This window comes from Hippopotamus amphibius, chromosome 9 (assembly GCF_030028045.1).
Source record: "Hippopotamus amphibius kiboko isolate mHipAmp2 chromosome 9, mHipAmp2.hap2, whole genome shotgun sequence".
Taxonomy (NCBI): domain Eukaryota; kingdom Metazoa; phylum Chordata; class Mammalia; order Artiodactyla; family Hippopotamidae; genus Hippopotamus; species Hippopotamus amphibius.
The window spans coordinates 84,962,756-84,971,537 of NC_080194.1; the positions used below are offsets into that span (position 1 = coordinate 84,962,756).

The 8,782-nt window shown below is 35.7% G+C and overlaps 1 pseudogene; it reads right to left on the reverse strand.

The window, feature by feature from the left end:
• Positions 1–2,037: 2,037 nt before the first annotated feature.
• Positions 2,038–4,580, reverse strand: LOC130860933 (olfactory receptor 8B3-like; annotated as a pseudogene).
• Positions 4,581–8,782: the final 4,202 nt, after the last annotated feature.

Below are 8,782 nucleotides of genomic sequence, written 5' to 3' on the forward strand. Positions count from 1 at the left end.
TATATAAACACTTGGTAAGCGAAAATCATACATATCGACATTGATATCAGGTATGTGCTCTGAGTGGTCACTGAAAAGCATAAATCAAGGGTTTAGCAGGACTCAAAACTATAAGTGAATGCTGACCATCCAAAGAGCAAACAAGCAAACATACTAGTGTTGCTACATTCACAGTATCTAATTCTTGAGTGGAGATTAGAAAACAAGTAAAATCGAAAATATTATTAAAGTTATCTTACAAAATGGTGCAATTGTCACTTGCTTAAAGTTGAAGCACTTTAGACTAAACATGCTCACTATTTTCTCAAAAATAAACAAACAGAAAAACAAACCAAAAAACAATGAATCTAACATCCTATTCTAGAAAAGACATGGTCATAACTTGATTTAGTCACTAAATGTTTCTTTCAAATTATCATTGTCTTGCAGCATTTTGAGGATTTTATGCCTTAAAATACATAAGGAAGTAACATATGGACGCCAGCAAAACCAGGAACGATTTAGTTGTGCCCAGGTCAAACCCACAGGGTTAGAGGTTGGTGGGTTTAACTTTTGTTTAATATCAAATAACATAAGTTTTTATCCTACCCATAGAAATCCTGTTTTCACTGTAATATTTCCAGGGTCTTCCAGAAGAAAGAGGAGAATCATAAAAACAGGCTTTTACTTTGCAAACTTTTTTTTCCCGAGGTCTTTATCCATAATTTGAGTTTTAGTTACTAATTATTATTTTATCTTCTGAAAAAATGTCTTCTCTCTAACTTCTTCCTCAAATGTAACCATGACTTTTCTAACTTCATTCCCCAAACTCTACTATTACATGGCCATTTTGCATCATAAATTTATGACAGTTGTATAGACTGTATACTAATTGTACTAAATGGAATATGACAAAAATCCATGGTAAAATGCACTTTCTAAGCCTCATGAACACTACTCACATGGACCTCTTATTTATTGGCCATGTGTCTGGTTGAGTCTTAGCCTCATGACAAGATTCTAGGTTCCTTCATATCCATGCCCTGTTCTCTGAATTAAGAACTCTTGCAAATATTCTAAAGTTTTTTTTTTCTATTAATTTTGTGGAAGAAGTAATAGTCTTACTTGAGCAAATCATCTCCCCAGTATACTAGCCAAAGAGGCCTCCTCTTTCCCAGCAACAACAAAAAAACTCAACAAACTGCTTTCTTAAACAAAAAACAACCAAAAAAGCAACACCCACCCTGAGAGAAATATCACCCTGGAACAAACCATAGTCAACAATTAGAGTATTTTCTCCTGTGTCATGGTTACTGAAACAAAAATGAGATAAAGTAGACGCAAAGTATACCAAGAACATCAGTAACTTTAAATCATACAATTTAATTTAGTCTAGATGTTTTCATGAAAAAGATACATAACTGTAAATTAAGCAGTATCTACTCTGAGATTTACCCTCTCATCCAGGCAATATATTTTAACAATCCGTTATGAGCAGGACTGGGTGTGCAAAGGTAAAAACTCCTTTGCCAAAGGAACCATATTGTGTAGTGTTTACAGAAGCAAAGTGGTTTATACTTAACAGTCATAACGGTACCTTCCATCTCAGGGATTAAATGAGATACATTCTTGCTAAAGGAAGACTGGAAATATGGGAAGAGGAAACATTGTCTGATTTATGCTTCCAATGTCAAGTGGCAGATAAGACATCCCCAAAGACACTATGTCACCCTAATGTTTCCTGATTTGATCACCTGTAGACCAGCCTTCTATTTCCAGAGGGGAAAAAAAAGTTCAAATACTTAAAAAAAAAAACAGAGATAATTTTTCTTTCTTAATAGTATTAATAAATGGGAAAAGGTGAGGAAAGGAAATTGTACACATGGTGAGGAAAGACAGAAGACTTACTCTACAAAAAGTGGAAATAAATTGAGAGAAGATTAAAATTTCCTTCAACATGGTAAGAAAGAAATAGGAGGATTATCAATAAAGTTACTATGATTAAACACAGAACCTTCCTGCCCTGTCACTAACCTCGCAGAGAGGGACTGTTTCTAATCAAAACTCTCTCCTGCTCAGAGTTCTTCTCAGAGCAATTTTCACATCTTTATTTCTCAAACTGTAGATTAAGGGTTTCATCATGGCAACCACACTGGTGTAAAAGAGAGAAGAGATTCTTCTCTCATCCATAGACCCAGCAGAAGATGGTTTGAGATACATAAATGTACATGGTCCAAAGAACAGAGAATCAGCAATTATGTGTGAACTGCAGGTGCTGAAGGCTTTGGACCTGCCCTCCGTGGAGCAGATGTGGAGGATGTTGGTGAGGATGAGACCATAAGAGACAAAGATGGTGAGACTGGGCACAGTGATGTTGATGCCCACCACGATGAAAACTACCAGCTCATTGACGAAGGTGCTCATGCAGGAGAGTTGGAGCAGAGGGTGGATGTCATAGAAATAATGGTTGATGATGTTTGCATCACAGAAGGTCAGTCTCAGCATGCATCCAGTGTGAGCCATGGCACCAGAAAATGCCATCAAGCATGAATTTAACATAAGGCTGGAACACACTTAAGGAGACAGGACAATACTATACAAAAGTGGCTTACAGATGGCCGCATAGCAATCATAGGCCATTGATGTCAGCACATAGCATTCAGAAATGACAAAAAAAAAAAAAAAAGACAGAAAAAAAGTAGAACTGGGTCATGCACCCCATATAAGAAATAATATTCTTCTTTGATATGAAGATAATCAGAATTTTGGGTGTAAACACAGAGGAATAACAGAGGTCCATGGAGGAAAAGTTAAAGAGGAAAAAATACATGGGGGTGTGTAGATGTGAATTTAGCACAATTAGTTTTATCAATTCCAAATTTCCCAACACAGTGACCACATACATTTCTAAGAAGAGTGAGAACAAGGGGAGTTAGATATCTGGTTGGTCAGTTAATCCCAAAAGAATGAATTCAGTCAAGAAAGAGTCATTTCCAGGAGCTATTCTTCTCTAAGAGAATCTGTGGACACAGGAGAAAAGTATAACATTAGAGAACAACTCAGCTCTTCCCACAGTGTCTCAAACTACAAGGGAGGGTAAACACTGGGAATGTCAGAGACTAGCCCTGCCTGGTCCCATAGAATCTACTTTTACAATTATCATAATACAGAGTGATGTGGACTTGCCCTTTATTGGAGCTTTTATAAGCTAAATATAGCAAATGACATCACAGACTTAGCCTCCAGCATTGAGGCCAGTGCTGCCATCTGCAAACATAATAGAAGAAAACAAACAATAGGGGAGAAGGATCGATCAGGACAGAATTGAGCCCCTTCATATCTCTAGACATTCTCTGATGCCCCTCCAACAGATTACTCCACCAGTTTCACTTGAGTCACAGAAACACAAAATGGGAAGGAATGGGCAAATTTAGGTCCCTGGACTTTCATCTCAAAACAGGAAATAAGTATTATAAATTGAATTCAGAAACTCACCTTCCTTAGTTCAGAAAACCTCAGGGAAGACTCCCTTATCCTTGGTCTTTGCCCTGTTGTTACTGGAAATGTAATTTCAGGTTCTTAAGACTTGATTCTTTTGGTTCTAAGAGGAGCAGGCAATACATATGCCTGGGAAATCTTTCTGAACTACTATAATTTCTGAATATTTTCAGTCCTTTTAAGCAATAGAAACAAAAAGCCTTTTATTATCACACTTGCTACCTGATTAGACACAGATTTAATGTGAGTGTAATGCACTTGGTTAAAAACAGACTAGAAGGGCTTCCTAGGTGGTGCAGTGGTTGAGAATCCACCTGCCAATGCAGGGGACACAGATTCGACCCCTGCTCCAGGAAGATCCCACATGCCGCAGAGCAACTGAGCCCGCGTGTCACAACTATTGAGCCTGTGCTTTAGAGCCTGTGAGCCACAACTATTGAGCCCATGTGCTGCAACTGCTGAAGCACACGCGCCTAGAGCCCGTGCTCTGCAACAAGAGAGGCCACGGCAATGAGGAGCCCGTGCACCACAATGAAGAGTAGCCCCCACTCACCACAACTAAAAAGAAAGCCCGCGCACAGCAAAAAGATCCAACACAGCCAATAAAATAAATAAATAAATAAATTTAAAATAAAAATAATAATAAAAAAAACAGACTAGAAGCTTGCTCAGTAGCTTCCCCAGGGACTAGATTATATGTATAAAAGGTAATAAAAAATTATATATCCTGGATCATAATCTGTCTTTACTTCCTTACTGACTCACTCTTCTACTCATTTTCGCTTTACTCTAGGGATTATACATCTCTCAGTGCAGATACAAAGTAAACTCCATCTCCTCATTATCTTCACCTTTGAAGGGAGAGCTACTACATTGTTTCATCGCCTCTTTATTCCCATTTCCTAAACGGACATATTTCTACCAGAGTCCTACTTCCAGACTTCCTTATTTCTTTATCTGAAATTTTCCAAATGTTGCAGTAACTCATTTCAGTTGTTCTCTCCCTAGGTTACCTCTGAAATAATTTGCAATATTGTGTATCCCTTCTATAGTTTATACTTTTAAACATCAGAAGGTATTACCTGATTCTCCTGCTGGGTCATTTTCTGTAACATTTCAGTAACTACAGTTATCAATTTCTTCCCATCACAGAGAAAAGTAGGGGCTCTGGAATTAGAGAGTCTTGTGAATCTTGATTTCCTACTTACACACTTACAAACTATAACAATTTGGGCTAGTTACTTAATCTCTCTGTTCAAATTTGTAAAATAGAGACAGTAAAGATAGTAAGTTTTTCATTGGTCTGCTGTTAATTAAATGAATAAAACCCTAAGTAAAATGGTTGGGACAGTGCCTGGCATGTGGTAAATAGTCAATAAATGTCAACTGTCATTATGTTCTCATAAATTCCAGTAGATTCTCCATTATAACACTCATCAGACTTCTTTATTTCCTGAAATCCTTGTGTTTTCCTCTATAAACTATAAATTATATAAGGATAAACATTTATTCTATCTTGTTTACTCTTTGGCTACTGGCTCTAAGAGCAATGCAGAGTATATAGAAAAACTCAATAAATATTTCCAAAAATCATGGGTTCTTTTTGCCTGAGAACCTTCAGAATACATTCAACATCTCTCTTATGGTAAGCCATAGCATCTACAACCACAGTGTCTGTCATCCATGTCCCTCAGCCACCACACAACTTCTGGATTTTTATGTTTAAATACAACTACTGTAATGTGGAACTATAGTGCCTCCTATTATTCTAGCATTTCCCCACATATTCCCTCTTATTTAGCCATGAACACTGCTGGTAGAATAAGGCCTCAAAGCAAAGCTTTGTCCCTCCCTAGTTTAAGAACTTTCAATCTTTCTCCATTACCCACTTGAAAATTGAAGCCATGTAATAAAAATATAATTCTCAAAATTATTCTTGTCTTGGTTAAAACTAAATATGTAATTGAGTCAGAGTTATCTTTGATGAGAAGCCAGAAAGCACCATTTTGATTGAAGTACTTTGCACAAATTAACTATTGTACAACCTTTAACCTTCTCAAAAACCTAAAAAAGAAAATTGGAGAATGTTTACTTTTCTGAAACTATGCAACTAAACTTGGGAAGTTCAACCCATTTTAGAAATATATATGTCTTTGTGTGTGAAAAATAAACACATATAAGTCTGTATTTATTGTTTGTGTGTGTGTGTGGCGGGGGGGGCACACGTACTTAGTTGCTCCATGGCATGTGGGATCTTCCTGGAGCAGGGATTGAACCTATGTCCCCTGCATTGGCAGGCAGACTCTTAACCACTGCACCACCTAGGAAGCCCTAAGTCTGTATTCAACACACACACACACACTGTTTATATTTAGTGGAAGGGGGGGGGGATATCATTCTACAATAAAAGAAGGCTCTCTTATTAGAAGAAAAGCATCAAACTTTCAAATAATGTCTCCAAACTGCTCCAAAAAACGGAGTGTCTCCACACAAAACAGTGACTTGTGCTACCACAATTATGTGATTTTTTTTTTTAAACATGGCAACTCCTAAGAGGGAGATATAGAACAGACTGATAGGTACTGAATTTCTGATCAATCAAAATTAAGCTTATGCCCATTGAAATTGAAATTTTAAACTTCTTTGAAACATTTTCATAACTCTGTATCTCTTGTTTAGAATCTTCCCAATATACTACATAATATTTGAAACTACTAGACTAACTAAATTAGGTAACAATAAGTATGATACATGATGTAGCATTTTGGAAAATGATCCAATGTAAAGAGAAAATTATTTTTTTTCAGATCTTTATTGGAGTATAATTGCTTTACACTGTTGTGCCAGTTTCTGCTGTACAACAAAGTGAATCAGCTGTATTTATACATATACCCCCATATTCCCTCCCTCCTGAGCCTCCCTCTCTCCCTCCTTATCACATCCCTCTAGGTCATCACCAATCATCACATTGACATATATACACTACCAAATGTAAAATAGATAGCTAGTGGGAAGCTGCTGCATAACACAGGGAGATCAACTCAAGAAAATTATTAATTATATGAATTGAGGTTAGAAATACCCCAGGAAACTTCACAAATGCTTATGACATTAAATAAGAGATACCAGGTTCTCCTCGGGGTACCCTTGTACCAGCCCTGGCTCTACATCTCAAAGAAAGTCTGATTCTACACAATAAAGATACCAGTGGAAGTGATGATATATTAAAAGCTGACTAACCTGATGGTGTTTCTGAGACCCTAAGTAAAGATAAAGAAGCAGAAAGAGGACCTGCCAATCCATGAGTCATGTGATCAGTGCTCAGTTTTCATGCCCTGTTCAGAACCAGGTGGCCATGTTTGAGTGCCCTTTCATTTCCTCAAATAGTTTCATAGCCGGAAACTTCTGAACAGATCAAAACATTAGAAATAGAACTCAGAAATGTGTCCTAGCAAATCCCACAATATAACAGTACAGGCATTATTTGAAGAGAAGTGCAGTAATCTGGAGTTTACCCTATTTGGGGTATCAACTGTCCTATCAATGACCCACTTATAGGAAGAAAATTGTTGCCTCTGAGATTTATTAGACTATAAATTCTCTAAACAGTCTACAACATAATACATGATAGGTGAGAAAAAAAATATTGGGTCTAAAGACCTTTTCCCTAAAGGAGAAAGCTTTCTTTCAAAATTTCATCTATCCTAAAAGTAAGAATTTTCTTCTGTATCAAAACTACCAACGTGTGAAAAATTAATCCCTGTTAAGTCTCCTGTGAATTAAGGAAGAAAGTTATTTGGTCCAAGTAGGTCCTTATCAGACAGTGGGAATTTTATCACTTGGAAATGACTTGGAAACATTGTGAAATGTTTTCGTGATACTCTAAGTAAACAGATCCCTTTGGTGGGAATTTTTGACTTGGATAATATTTGAATTAATTAAAAGAAAAAATTGCTTTAGGGAATTTCCCAAATAAGGGCTCTCAAGAAAATTTTTAAAAATGAGACTAAGATCCTTGAAAAATATGTCTAATATTTTTTAATTGCAGAAAACTTTATAAATTATAATACTGTGGGAGAATACATTGGTAAGTATTTTTCATTCTTCTTTCAGTTCCTCTTATCTCACTGTGAGAACCTTTTGAGTTCTTTAGAGGAATGTTAACAGCTAAGGTAAGCAGTTTTTTCAGAAAGGAGTTTAGGAGAGAAAATATTTAAAGGGTCTTCCTTTTGCCTCTCTACCTTCTCTTTTACTATTCTTTGTGATCAAAAATGATAAAAATTGTAGCTTGAAAGAACTATAGCACCAAGCCTGCCTTCATTTCAACTGTTAACCAATGGAAATAAAAATATTTTAAATAAAAATATTTAAAAATAGTGATGCAAGCATAGCAGAAAATTCATACAAATGAAGTGAAAGAAAACGAACAGCTAGAGCACGGAGATGAATTGGCCGCATTAACATACCTGAGAGGATATATATACATGAGTCCAAAAACAAACTTACATTTATGTTCACTTGATTTTCAGCGGGGATGCCAAGTCTATGTGATGGAAAGAATAGTCTTTTCAACAAAACGTACTGGAATAATTAACTCCATTTGCAAGGAATGAATTTGGAGCCCTCCATCACAAAATAAGCAAAGATAACAAAAGAAACCTTATATCCAAATATTAAAAGTAATATTATAAAACTCCTAGAAGAAAACATCAGAGTAGATCTTTTTTTACTTTGGGATGGACTATGGTTTCTGAGATATGACTCATAAAGGGTAAATGAGAAAGAAAAAAGAAAAAAACAGATGAATCGAACATCATCAAATTAAAACCTTTTGAGGTTCTACAGATATCATCAAGAGAATAAATAGAGGACTGACAGAATAGAAGAAATACTTGTAAATTGTATATCTGATAAGTACCTAGTATCCAGAATACATTAAAAATTCTAACACATGTAAAAGCATAAGGGAAATCAGTTTTTTTTCCATTTTTAAAAGTATTTGTTTCTTCCAGTTTTCTTTAGATGTAATTGGTTTACAGCACTGTGTAAGTATAAGGTGTACAGCATAATGATTTGACTTATATACATCACGAAATGATTAACACAGTAAGTTTAGTGATATCCATCATCTGATATGGATACAAAATAAAAGAAAAAGAAAAAATATATATTTTTCCTTGTGATAAGAACTCTTAGGATTTTCTCTCTTAACTTTCATATATAACATACAGCAGTGCTATTTATATTTATCACATTGTATATTACATCTCATACTTATCTATCTTATAACTGGACATTTGTACTA